This window comes from Triturus cristatus, chromosome 5_1 (genome assembly GCF_964204655.1).
Source record: "Triturus cristatus chromosome 5_1, aTriCri1.1, whole genome shotgun sequence".
NCBI classification, from domain to species: Eukaryota; Metazoa; Chordata; class Amphibia; order Caudata; family Salamandridae; genus Triturus; species Triturus cristatus.
In genome coordinates this window covers 1,007,939,151-1,007,953,685 of record NC_140587.1, presented here as the reverse complement: position 1 = coordinate 1,007,953,685, position 14,535 = coordinate 1,007,939,151, and positions in this window count along the sequence as shown.

Below are 14,535 nucleotides of genomic sequence, written 5' to 3'. Positions count from 1 at the left end.
CGAAGATTGCTTTAGAGAAAAAGCATAATGGTAAGATTTAAAATCAGGAAATTTAAGGCCACCAGATAATTTGTCTGCTTTCAGAGAGGATAAAGCTATGCGAGACGACTTATTCTTCCAAAGGAATTTCATTAGTAGAGAATTCATCTTTTTAAAATAGAATCCCGTAATATGTATAGGGGTCATATAGAGGACATATAGAATTAAGGGAGAAAGCATCATTTTGATGGAGTCTAGTCGTCCCCACCAAGAAAGAGATAATGGATGCCAACGTTCAATATTATCGGATAGGGTCTTAATGATTTGGTCAAAATTTAGTTTCAAAGTCTCAGAGATATTAGATGCAAACCATAATCCTAAATACTTTATTCTAGACGGTTTCCAAGAGAAACTGGTAAGAGCGAAATCAAGTTTATGACAAGTCGTATTGAGTGGAAGGATTTCACATTTATCTGAGTTAAGGCGGTATCCGGATACTTGAGAAAAAGCATTAACCTAAGTGAGAAAGGAGGGGATAGACGTGGCAGGATTGGAACAATATAAAAGAATGTCATCAGCGTAAAGAGACATTTTGACATGAGAGGTGCCTAATTGAAAACCTGTAAATTGTGTGTCTTGTCTAATCTTGGTTAAAAAAGGTTCCAGTGCTACTATAAACAGAAGAGGTGACAGTGGACATCCCTGTCTTACTCCTCTAAAGAGGAAGAAATAATCAGACGTTTTACCGTTAACAGAAATAGAGGCCTTAGCACCTGAGTATAGTAAGGAAATGAGGGAGATGAACTTTGGGGAAAAGCCTATCCATTTTCAAGCTTGAAACATGAAATACCATCCTATTCTATCAAAAGCTTTTTCTGCATCCAAAGCTATAGCTGCGATAGGAAAATCATGGGAGGAAGCTTTACTAAGAATATTAAAGAATACTCTTGAGTTGTCAGAGGACAGACGACCCTTCACGAAACCAGCCTGTTCAGGGCCAATAAGATTTGGTAAAATGGGATCCATATGGAGGGTGGGAATTTTTGCGAATAATTTATAGTCTAAATTGACTAGAGAGAGTGGACGGTAATTTTTACATAAAGACGGATCTTTATTGTCTTTAGGAATTAAACATATCATGGCTTCTTGAAATGTACCAGAGGACGAACCGGTGTTAATAAAGGAATTAAAAAGCAGCAGAAGATGTGGAAGAAGAAGATTGGCAAAATGGGCATAGAATTCAATAGTAAAACCATCTGGGCCAGGAGCTTTACCTCTTTTTAAAATCGAAGCATGAGTAATTTCTGGTAAAGTAATATCACTATCTAGGGAGTTAAAGTCAATAAGATGAGACGGAGGAGGTGTAATAGATTGAAAATAAGACAAAATGTCGTTAGAAGACGGTTTTCTCTCAGGGGTATATAGATTTTTGTAAAAAGAGACAAACTCATTTAGAATATCACTATCTTTAAAAACTAAGTTACCAGCACTAGTTTGTATGGACTCTATTCTGGTGCGATCACGTCTGATTTTTAAATAATTAGCTAAGAGTTTCCCCATTTTATTTTGACCTCCATAATAACGAGAGCTACATTTTAAGAGATAGGATGATGCAGCTTTGGTGGATATTTTGTTGAATTTGATTAGGAAAGAGTGGTGTGTGAGCGCCGAGCAGCTGTGTGTGTAAGGTGCCTTCCAAGAGAATAAGCTTTTCTTAAGAAGAATTATTACCCTACTTAGTCACACATGGGGTTAATGCTGGTCTCAGACAGAGACTATAAGAAGAGCCTTTCCCCCTGGTGTCCTGTGGCTTAGTCTTGCTACTGAACCTAAAACTGAGCATCCATTACTAGGGGTGGGCGGAATTTGCGAAATCCACTTTCGCAAATTATCGCGAAAATGTTAAAAATGATCGCAAACACGTGGAAATATCGCGAAGATGCAGAAGTTTTTTTCCCGCATGTTCACGAGATTTTCTGCATGGTTGCGGCTCGCCAACTTACCCATGTGGTTGCTCGCGGGCGCGGCCATCTTGTTTTCAGTTGTCTCGCGGTGCATGATCGCGAGAAGAAAGACGTGATCGCGCGACGCATGACGTCACTGCGGGCACGAACTGTCGCGAGAAAGCGCAAATGGCTAAAAACAATACATCTCATGGAGAACGCGGCCGGATCAAGAAAACTTGTCGGCGAACGCAGGGATTCAGGTAAGGCGATCGCGCCCGTGCGAGAATGTATTATTTTACAGCGCGAGCAAGAAACAAATTATCGCCAAGCTGCGGAATGCGGAAATTTTGAAATTTTCGCGCTTTCCACGGAATGCGAAAAGGTCAAGTTATCGCAATTTCCGCGAACGGAACGAAATTTTAGCCCAGGCCTATCCATTACACACCGTTAGCGACTGACCCTCAAAGTAGGGGAGTTGACCAATACAAGGCTTAGTCAGAGAGGTACAGTGCAGTGAGAGACTCAGCATTAAACAGATCATACAATAGTACTCAATTAAATAGTGTCTAGCCAGTGCTTTGATTTAAAAAAAAAAAAAGAAAGTTCATTACTATTCACATGCAATGCAAAACTAAATTTTCTCAGAGGCATCCAGATTATGCAATGTTTAGATAATGGTTCGGGTGGAGTCTGCATGGCAGCAGGTGCAGGTCTTGTGATACAGGTATCAAGGATAAATCAGTGCAATTTAGTCTTTTAAGTATCCTGGGGGCGATGGGCAATGTTATCAAGGTGGAACAGGTTGACCCTTGTTGGCACTGGCAAATGTTTAGCTCTTCAGGTGGTGGGTTCCCCACTTGGTGGTATGTTCCCCTTTACCAGAGTACATTTCTGTTCAAAGCTGTTTATCAGAAAGTATACACACATACAATAAAAATACATGCAAAGCAAGTATCAACCATGTGAACAAGGGACATTCTGGCGGGTCCTGGAATTGCATTCTCAGTGAGGTAATGAGGCCCGTGGGGTCTGGTCCCCACGCTGTATGCATATGCCTGTGGAGTATGTCCCAAAATGGCATGGCTGTACCAGTGGGGTAGTCCCAGTAGAGAGAGGTAATTCGCCACAAAGGTATATGTCCACCAGTGTCCATGAGAACATGTTAACCAGAAGGGAAGAGGAACTGGGGAAGGAAGGGGAGGGACATGGAGGCGGGGGAGCCCCTGGGGTGTCCCTGCTTTGGCCAAGACTATTGTCCATAAACATCTTAGGCGCATGAGCAGTGACGAGGGAGAATATGATTAGTGGACTATCAGGAAAGGCAGCCAAACGGAGGGTCCCTCACGTGGGGAGTGACCTTCGGGGCTTCACTCTGAGTGTGCCTCCCCTCACGGTAGCAGGTCATCCTTGTAAAGCTGCAGTGCGCGCAAGCACGGGAGAAGGAATCGGCGTGCTCTATTTTAGATAGCTGCTGAGTTAAAGGTTACTGATGTAAGCAAAGACTTCAGGGACACGAAGGTCGTTTACAGGTAAGCAGGTGTGGATTTATTCGGATATCAGCAAACAGCAACCTCTCTCCAGCTGGCCAGACACATAACTGCCAAGCATGGAATACAGCTTAATAGATAAACACTCTAAGAACACCCTACAGCTTCTAGAGTGATAGAAGGGGAAAGGACACAAAGGAAGGGCTACCAAAACAGACAGATAAGTATTTACAACACATCTTCTCCCTTACAGATGAATTTGGATAAAGATTTAACTAAAAGCTAGAACAAAAATAAATAAAACATGACTAAACTACAGCACCAAATATAATGTTCCAGCCACTACTATTAACACAAATAATCATTCAAATACGCAGGAGGTCTGCGAGGTCTAGCATTTCTGGTTTCTACAGACGAAGAACATTCTTGAATGTTGACACTCTGAAAAGCATCTCCACCACCCTCCTCCCGCAGAGAACTCGAAGAAGAGGATGGAGTGATGTCACATGGAATAGATAGCATATACCCCGAGTTAGACACAGGGTCCAAGTCGCCCTTAGTAGAAGTATCACCCACACCAGACTTTTGATACAATGCCACTCTCCTCAGATTCCACCTCTCACCATTATCTAGTACAACGTAATTTTGAAAAGACTCCTTAACCCTATAGGGACCTCTGAAGTTATTGAGTCCCTTAGTTATTCTACCAGGTTTAACTTTCACCAAATCCCCAGGTGAAATAGACACGGTAGATGAAGGAGAACAACTCCCATTATGAGTGTTGCCCACCCTGTTTTTGATCCAAGAAGGATTCAACTTAGTACCAGGACGTCTACCCCTCATTAATTCAAAAGGAGACTTCCCACACGAATCATGAGAAGTAGTGCGATATGCCCATACCATATCCTGTACCATTTCGTCAGCAAAACCACCAGATGTGCACGACATTTGAATGATTCCTTTGACAACCCTGTTGGCTCTCTCACAAACCCCATTACTTTGGGGATTGTAAAGAGAAGTACGGTGATGTGTTACACCGCAAGAGGATAAAAACGTGCACATACTATGTGAGGTAAGCTGAGTGCCATTATCTGTTATTAAAAAGGAAGGGCACCCCTCCTCATGGAATAAACCCTTAAGAAACTTAATGGTGCATTCAGTAGTGATATCTCTAACAAAACTTACTGTGAGCCATTTAGAAAACAAATCAACAACTACAATAGCAAAACGTTTTTCTGACGGAAGCTCGTTCATGGGACCAATAAAATCCAAACAAATACTATGCCATGGTTGTTCAGGAATCGATATGCAACTCTTAACTTGGGCAGCTGCAAGTTTTAATCTTTTTTCACTATCCTTGCAAAAGGAACAATTCTCTACCCAAGAAGAAACCTGTGCATCCAATCCTGGCCACCAAAAATCAGCTTTTACTCTACGTTGGGTGAATGTCTGGCCCATATGGCCTTCGTGGGCCAAACTTATTAGCTTAGGTCTCAAGCTAAATGGAGGAATAAACCTGTCTCCCCTCATGAGGATATGGTCACCACACACTGATAATTCATCAAATACTTTGACATATGGCCTAACAGAGGGTTGGACGCAGCTCTCCCTTCTAACACCCAATTTAACCATGTCCATAACATTCAACAATACCGTATCTTTAGACATCGCGGAATGCCAATCCTCTCTATCAAATGTACCTTCGCCTAATGCTAATACATCCTGGACCCATGCAATAGCCACGTCATCTTGGTCTTCAGACTTATCCACATTACACTCCACAACCTTAATACTCAACCTGGACAAACAATCGGCCTGTATATTTCGCCAACCTTGAATATAGGAAATATCATACTGGTATTCTTGCAGCTTGGACGCAAGTCTCGCCAACCTAGGAGATCCTTTGCCAGCACCACCTGGCGATAACACTCTTACCAATGGTTTATGATCCGTCATAAGTTTAAATCTAGTACCCCAAAGATACGTCCTGAAGTACTGCACACCCCATGCTGCAGCCAAAGCTTCTTTTTCAATTACCGAGTAATTTTTCTCTGAACTTGTCAAAGTGCGTGAGGCAAACGCAATAGTCCTGTCACCATCCGGATACCTTTGCAAAAGAACAGCGCCTAGACCCGTTGCACTTGCGTCAACCATCAGAATAGAAGGGCGTTTTATGTCAAAAGACGCTAACACTTTCGCTCCACACAATTCACTCTTAATGGCGTTAAAGCACTCTGTGTGAGAACTATCCCAAACATACTTAACACCTTTTTTTAAAAGAAGTCTTAATGTCAATGTTTTGTCTGAAAAATTTTCCACAAACTTTGAATAAAATTCAATTAGTCCCATGAAGGAGCGAAGTTGATCCTTATCTACAGGACAAGGCGCTGAACGTATCGCTTCCAACAAATTTTTTTTTGGTTTAACGCCTTGTGCTGAGATCTCATACCCTAAATATTCAATTTGTTGCACCAAAAATAAACACTTCTCCTTGCGTAATGTTAGCCCCGCACTCTCAACCCTGTGTAACACCTCTTTTAGAACGTAATTGTGGTCCTCGATGGTTTCACCGAAGATCAAGATATCATCCTGAAAGAAGACTGCCTTCGTAATACCTTTAAACAATTCAGTTACCATCCGTTGAAAAACACTGGCTGCCGAGGTTAAACCAAAAGGAAGCCTAGTGAATTGGAAAGTGCCCTCTGTGGTAATGAATGCAGTCAAATTTTTTGATTCGTCATGTAAGCGAATCTGGTGGTATGCACTTTTAAGATCTAGTTTGGAGAAATATTTTGCACCATTTAGGGTAGAAACCAACTCACCAATATTGGGAAGGGGAAAGGTATCTGCTATGACATTCTTGTTAAGGGATCTAAGGTCCACACAGAACCTAATTTTCCCATCAGATTTCCGGGAAATCACAACCGGAGAAACCCAGGTTGAAGCTTCTACTGGTTCAATAATTCCCCCTTGTTGCATTTCATTAATCAGAGATTTGACTTCATCTCTAACTGTGAGCGGAACTCTTCTGAGTTTGTGTTGGACTGGCAGTGAATTATCCTTTAACAAAATCTTATGTACATAGCTGCCTGACGATATTCCGAACCACGCTGTAAACACTGTTGAGTCAGGATCCAGCCAGCTACTAAGATCGTCGCCAAATGATGTAAGCAAAGACTTCAGGGACACGAAGGTCGTTTACAGGTAAGCAGGTGTGGATTTATTCGGATATCAGCAAACAGCAACCTCTCTCCAGCTGGCCAGACACATAACCGCCAAGCATGGAATACAGCTTAATAGATAAACACTCTAAGAACACCCTACAGCTTCTAGTGTGATAGAAGGGGAAAGGACACAAAGGAAGGGCTACCAAAACAGACAGATAAGTATTTACAACAGTTACCATACTCTCGTAAAGCGAGTATTAGTATGTGTGATGTGGTTACTCAGGAGTTCCATGGCCATGATGTGCCACAGGCGAGTGAGCCACAATGTCACCAGGGGAGTTAAGGGCTTCTTCCACTGCAGGGCAATGACCTGCTTGGCAGCCCCTAGCATTAGTGGAATTAGGCGCTAGTCAGAATGTGTCATGCCCTTGAAAGATTGGGGCCGAATCCCTAAGATGATGACCTGTGGTATGTTTGGGATGGGAAATCCCACAGCGTCTTTAATATGGCTCATCACCTCCTTCCAGAATATAGTTAGCCTAGGACAAGACCACCAGATGTCAATATAAGAGCCTATATCAGAGTCGCAGCGCCAGCATATGGGTGAAGAAGCAGGGAAAAATTTTTAAGTCGGGCAGGAGTATAGTACATCGGGTCATCACCTTATAAGCCGTCTCCCGTTGGGCGATGCTTCTGTATGTCCTGTGGATATCCCACCACAATCGCTCCCAGTACCCTGGAGAAATGTCCTCGGTGCAATCTGAGAGCCATTGCCGTTGATAATAGTGAGGGAGTAGCAAGTTGGAGTGTTGCAAGACACGATACGTGTGTTAGATCAGTCACCAAGAGCCGTCAAAGGTCCGCACCAAGGTCTCCAAGGGGGTAAGTTGGCACGTGGCCCCTTGAATGTGTGTGGGAGTGTGCAGCCAGTGCCAAAGTTGATAGTACTGCAAGCGTGTCGTGGCTAAAAGGTGGAATTCTTGATTGCATTGGTCAAAAGACCTAAAGTTCTCCCACTCGAAGAGATCGCCCATTTTGCAGCACTCTCCAGTCGTCCAGGCTGGAAAGGAGTTGGGTTGTGTGGCCGAGGGGAAGCTCGGGTTTTGGGCCAATGGAGCGGTAGGGTAGGGGAAGGAGGTAAGGCCCCTGCTCATTGCCAATTGATCCCAAATGTCCAGTAAGGTTCTTGTGGGGATAGCGATGTAGGCACTGCATGGTCGTGAGTGCTTTGGGAGCCAGGGAAAGTCTCACAGGGACCTACATGCCACTGCCCTATCCATATTACACCAGCCTTTGTCGCGGACCACCCACTTCAATATGAAACGCAAGTGTGCTGCCCAATAGTAGACAAGGAAATTAGGGCAAACGAGCCCTCCCGGTCCCTTGGCAACATTAAAATTTTATTAGAGAATAGCGGCTTGCCCAGGCCCCAAATGAAGGAGTTGACATCCCTTTGGAGAGTACCAATTTCTGCTTGGGGAATAGGTGTGGGAAGGGTTTGGAAGAGGAAAAGCACTTTCAGCACTATAAACATTTTCACTGCGTTGAAACGGACTAGCCAGGATATCAGAAGGGGTTTCCAGTGTCTTTTTGTCTTCCCGGACAAAGCACCGACATTCTGGACATTTGGCCTGGGACAACGAGGACAGCGAAGGGGTGATATTGAGGCCCAGATAATGGATGGAGTAAGCCGCCCATTGGAATGGGGTGAGGGAGGATAGTTCTAAGACCTCTTGTGAAGAAAGCATTAAATTCAACACCTGTGACTTCGCTTTATTAACTTTGAGGCCCAAGACCCGCTCAAACCTGTGGAGGAGGGAGATGAGCACCGGGAGGGAGTCCCTGGGACTGGTCAGGGTGAGTAATAGATCATCTGTGAACAAAGCTACCTTGTGTTCCTTCCCACCAAAGGGGATACCCTGGATTGCAGGAGATCGGCGAATGGCTATCGCAAGAGGTTCAACTTCTTAGGCAAAGAGTAAAGGAGATAACGGGCATCCCTGACGGGTGCCCCTTTGAATCTGTACTGGGGGATGAGGAGTCCGTTAATCCTGATTTGGGCAGAAGGGGACATGTAGGATGCCATGATCCGTGAGACCATATTTGGCCCAAGTCCGATCTTCCGCAAGACCGTTTTGAGAAAGGCCCAGTCCACCCTATTGAACGCTTTCTCAGCATCCATCGATAGGTGACATGCTGGGATATTTCGCCTCTGAGCCTTTTCCACCAGATGGGCTATGCACCTGATATTGTCTGCGCCATGACGATGCAGTATGAACCCCACTTGATCCAGCTCTATCCAGCCGGGGAGGTAGGTTCCAGTCGGTTTGCTAAAAGTTTAGTGTATACTTTGGCATCTGTATTGAGAAGAGATAGAGGACGGTAGGATCAGCATGATTTTATGTTCTTTCCTGGCTTGGATATAAGAACTATCTCAGTTCGGGTAATTCTGAGAGTCAGATTAGTACTGTCAGAGAAAGAATTGTAGAGGGCAAGAAGGTGGTCTTGAATTTGAGGGAGAAACATGCTGTAGAAGGAAACTGTGAGTCCGTCAGGGCCCGCGGTCTTGCCGGTCGGCAAGTTTTTCAAGGCCTTGTGAAGCTCATCTAATATAAATGGATCTCTACTCAGACCAGCAGAATGAGGGCCGAAGAATGCTTTTAAAAATAAGAACTGAAATGTAGATGGTATTCATTAGTGGGCAGGGTGGACTAGAACACCATTATTTTGGATACTTCTTGTACTATGCATAGAAGACTAACTATATGAGCAATCACTACGCTCTTTAAAATGTTGCTTAAACATTTATAGGAGGTTTAAGTATATATGTGGTAAATTGGGGAATATTCTTGTTGATGAATTTGCGGTGCATGGAAAGAACACTTCCTATGTATTAGTAATATAAGTTTATTGTATTAATCAAAAGATTACATTAAAAGGTATAAAACATCACTATCAGTACAAGTTTCGGAAGATAGATGAAAAACCTCTGAAATGACAGTGTTGTAAAATCATGGCATAAAAGAGACCAGATTCTTTGCATGTGTACTCAGAACATACAATTCAGAGTATGAACAGAATATCTCTATCACATAGTTAATAGTTTATACGCTTGGTCTAAAATCTTCCTATGTTTCAGTTTCAGTTTATTTATTATGATTTGGGACTCCAAAGAGTTCCACTTAAAATGAAGAAGGTACATCTAAAAATCAACATTACACTCCATAAAAAGAAATTTTCTGGATTTGTACGGTACTAAATTCATCATATCATATAAAAATTTGAAAAAACATATATATGGAAATCATTCAAGAAACTTTCAAGTGCCAAGAGGATTGATCCATAACAAATCCGATTACCATCGATGGAAACTTAGGGGAATTCAACGAAAATTACAATCTAATGCTATAATAAAAACTTTCAAAATTAAAACCATGCAATAAAGACCGGGGATTTGTCAATTCACAAAACAGTACAAGATAACCAGCAGCATACCCATGTAGTAAAAAGTGGGGATTTGTCAATTCACAATACAGGACAAGATAACCAGCAGCATAATAACAGTGCAAGAATATATAAAACTTTGCAGAAATACAGAGTAATGCAACTCGAGGGAAGAGAAGCGAAAACTGGTAGTTATAGAATATGCATAAGAATTAAAAAACTCATATTAAGGCAAAGATATTCAATTTCAGCATACAGTACTCAATAGCTAGCAGCAAATAAGGTTGGAAAAGTGCAAGTGCTCAGAAACATACATAGTAAACCAATACTGTTCTAAAATATATTTAAAAATTGTTTGAAAAAGCAAAACAGTTTAAAACAAATAAATTCCAATGGAGGTGCCAGCAGACAGTTATGGGCCTCTTCTGCTGTTGTGATATTGCACTTTAAAAAACAATTCTGTAGGTATCTGCGACGTACTGGTTGTAATGTGGGGCAAACAAATAGGACATGATTTAAGTGTTGTATACAGGAGTTACATAGTGACAAAGTCTTTCCTGTCTAGCAATGCCCTCCAAAGCTCCTGTTATGATTCTTAAAGGGAGTAAATTCAGCCTTTGCAACAGAATAACTTTACATACTCCATGTTTAAGATTCCATAAAACATATGGTTGAGGTTTTTTGTAAATACTACTCCCCACAATACAATCATTATTACTATTGTCTGCGCACATTATAGTATCTCTTTCGTGAGATACCCCATAGATTGTTTTTTTAATTCTGATTTTCAAAGCATGTTTACAGAGTACCGCCGCACTATCTATCTCTAAGCCGAACATTATAATGGCTTTTAGATGATTCTCAAAAAGAGCACTCTTTTCTTTCATGCTGACAAAGATTTTCTCACATAGTGCTACCCGTAACATATTCTCGGAGCTGTTTAATAGTGCGTTGCTCCATCTTAAGCACGCAACCATAGATAGCACATAAGTGGAGAGTAAACCAAATTCAAGCCGAACCGCTGTGATAGGAGCAGCGCGATTCAAATTACATAATTGGCGCCAGATCCGTCCCTCTACTTTCTCAAATTTGTCCTACTCTAGTGCATCTTTTGTTTCACAGGCATAGCTCAATGCTGATGGTATCTTTATTTTATAGACTGATAAAATATGTGCGAAGTGTCTTTTCACGCAGTGTGTACACAATCGATTAATTGCAAAGGCCTGTGAGATTGCCTTGCCTTTACAATGATCCATATGATTGCTACCGGAGAACCTGTTTGTAAAAAAAATTCCTAAATATGGATAAAACTTTACTACTTCCTATTTCTCACTTCCCAAGAACCAATGCAAGTTCTTTCTGACTCCGACAACTAAAAACCATAACTTTACTCTTTAAGATATTTATTTTTAAATAGTATTCTTCTGTATACCTAATCAACTCAGCAAGGCGCCTTTGAAGTCCAATTGGAGTTAAATCCATTATATAGCATCATCTGCATATAGATTCCTATGTAGATTCTGTCATTTTGATTAAATCAGAACTTATGCTCAATTAATTTTAACCACACTTGGATGAGGTAAAGCGATTTGGTCAAATTCTAGGGTGACTACCTATCACAGAGACAACTTCTGGGTAGTGACTATAAATGCTCAAAAATCATAACAACAATTCAGGACAAATGGTTAATTGTGTGGACACAGCTGTGTAAGCCAAGCAATAATAGAAAAGTAAGTAAATAGAAGGGGGACACAAGTGCAAGTCACAGCAGATTTATGCTCCTTGATTTGTATAACATATAGCAGTATTGGGCAAACAATCATATGTATATGGGCTTATTTGAGAATTTAAAAACTAGTAAATATATGTACAATTTGACAGCCATCATAAGGGGCAGTTGTCACATGACTTTGCCTATTACCATAAATTAAAGTACCAGGCACAGTGCTTTGTTGATGAAGGTGGATTTCCAACTCATAGGCTGTCGTGCTACTACTAGAGGCAGACTGAAAGGAGGGGAAGTGGATGCAGCTAATTTGAGGGAGACCCTTAAGTCAACAATGATCCTTGGTTAACTTGGTATGCTTCATGAGATTAGAACAAACCAGAAAACTTGATCAATAGTTCTGACTTTTGCCCTGAAGTCAGCTTGAAGGGAAGATAAAACCTGAGTCTCCGTCATCTTTTCTGAAAGTTTGTCTAGTAGCTGTCTGGAGAATACTTTTTGTAGATTGTCTAATAAACTAATGGATCTCTTGTTCCTGGATACACATCCCATTCTTTGAAGATATGAATAATCTCTGCTCCATGCCAGGAGTCGGGGATGCTCGCTCCCGAAATTATTCTGTTTTACTGCAAGTTTATGTAAGGAGCCAATGCTGCCACCTCAGAACAATATAGATCCCTGGAAGACCAGTGAACTTCGACCGTCTGGACATTCTGGACTTCGCTGGACTTCGTTTGGGCCTGATTTTATCTCCCACTCAGTCTGCTGCATTGTCTGTGCCTGTGCACCATACAGGATCCATGCAGGACCTGTGAAGCATCAAGGACAACTGAAGAAGGAGTCACCCCCCTGCATCAGCAGGCACCACAACACTTCTGTCCGGTCTGCTGATCCTGAGCTCCTACAGACTCTGAAGGCTTCAGCAACACAGGAGGTGAGTTTCTACATCCCCGAGGCCCGAGCTGCTCTCTCTCCATGTCTAAGGTCAGAATCCCTCGTGGGGGCTGCAACACCTGAACCCCTGTGCACCGCATACATTTGCAAGTGCATATGCTTGTTGGCATTTCCCGAACAAGAGGATTGGACTCCGAGTAGCCCCAGCCTCTGGTACTATTTCCTACAAAGAACTTTGACCTCCTCGCACTGAATGCTCTGTGGGCTGTTGTTTGGTGAAATTGTTTGAGGTCCTCTCGTGACTCCTGTGCCTCCGGCCTGTGGGTCCACTTGAGGGTCAAATTTCCTTTTCTTGGGTTCCCCTGGTTGCCCCAGGCCCACCCTAACTCCCCTGTGTTTGGTGAGTCTCCTGAATCTTGCTGGTCTGAACGGTATACATCCTTGACCTTCTGTGTGGGTTGCCATTGCCGAGGCTTGTTGGTGCTCCTGCCGGACACAGACCCCTCAGCACTCGACCTCCTATGTGGGACAGCTCATATCTGGCACCTGGTTGTCCTCTACATCTCCTGGTCCCCGTAGCTGCAGAGTCAATGACTCCATCAACCAACCTGAAGCACCCGACATTGGTGGGCATTCATCTACCGAGCCCCTGGTCACTCCCAAGTGACCCAGACTCTGTCCCCTCTGCTTTCAGGTACTAAGAATCCACATTTAGATTCTAACAGACACTTTTCTTCCTTCCAGCAGCGGCTCTTCTTTGAAGTCTTCCATTGAGTTTGATGGCGGTTTACGATGCCACTTCAGACCTATGCATCCGGCTTCCCTGGGATAGGTAACTTGGGTACCTCGGTATCCACGGGTGGGGTGGTTCTCCAACCTACTATCTTCCCTGAGGTTTCTTCAAAGTCGACTGCGAAGGGTCCTTAAACTCTAAGACTTCAACTGCGACTTTCCCATAGAATTGTACGGGGCACGTGGTCGTATTCCCACACTGCACCCTTCCTTAGTTGGGTCCCTATCTACTCACCTTGGGTGGTTCCTTGAAGTCCCAGCGATTCTACGTCCTATCGACACTGTCTTGACTCAAGTTGTGGTTCTTATACCACTTTCTTATTATATGGTTTGGTCCTCCCCTGGGGTCCACTGTGTATTAGTGCTATTTACTGTCATTTCTGTGTTTAAGTATTGTGTGCTTTGTGGTTATCTCCGTGTAGGAGATACTGTGTCGTACTAGATAGAGTTATATCCATCAATACATAGTTTTATAACTACTGTGTTGTTCTCCATTCATTTAACCAATACTACAAGGCTGCATTCTGGTAAAACAAGCTGCTTAACATTCCTTCAAGACCAATGCCCGAAGGCTGCTCTTCACAGCTACCACTTGGATAGCTTTCTAAGGATATCTTTGACCTCTTAAATCACCATAAGGGTTGTTTGGACTGGTTGAGGGTGCCCACTGTATCTAGTGGACAGCATATACCAGGTCAACTTCTCACATGATCAATAGTTCTGACTTTTGCACTGAAGTCAGCTTGGAGGGAAGATAAAACCTGAGTCTCCGTCATCCAGTCTGAAAGTTTGTCTAGTAGCTGTCTGGAGAATACATTTGTAGATTGTCTAATAAACTAATGGGTCTCTGGATGCACGTCCCCTTTCTTGAAGGTAGGAATAATCTCTGCTCTATGCCAGGAGTCGGGGATACTCGCTCCAGAAATTATTCTGTTTTACTGCAAGTTTATGGAAGGAGCCCATGCTGACACCTCAGAACAATATAGATCCCTAGGATCTTTATCTTGGAACTGGAATATACATTTGCAGAATGTTTCATCCAAAAATGTGGTTGCATATGATGGCTAATGGTGGTGCTCGCATTATGACTGTCGTGTACA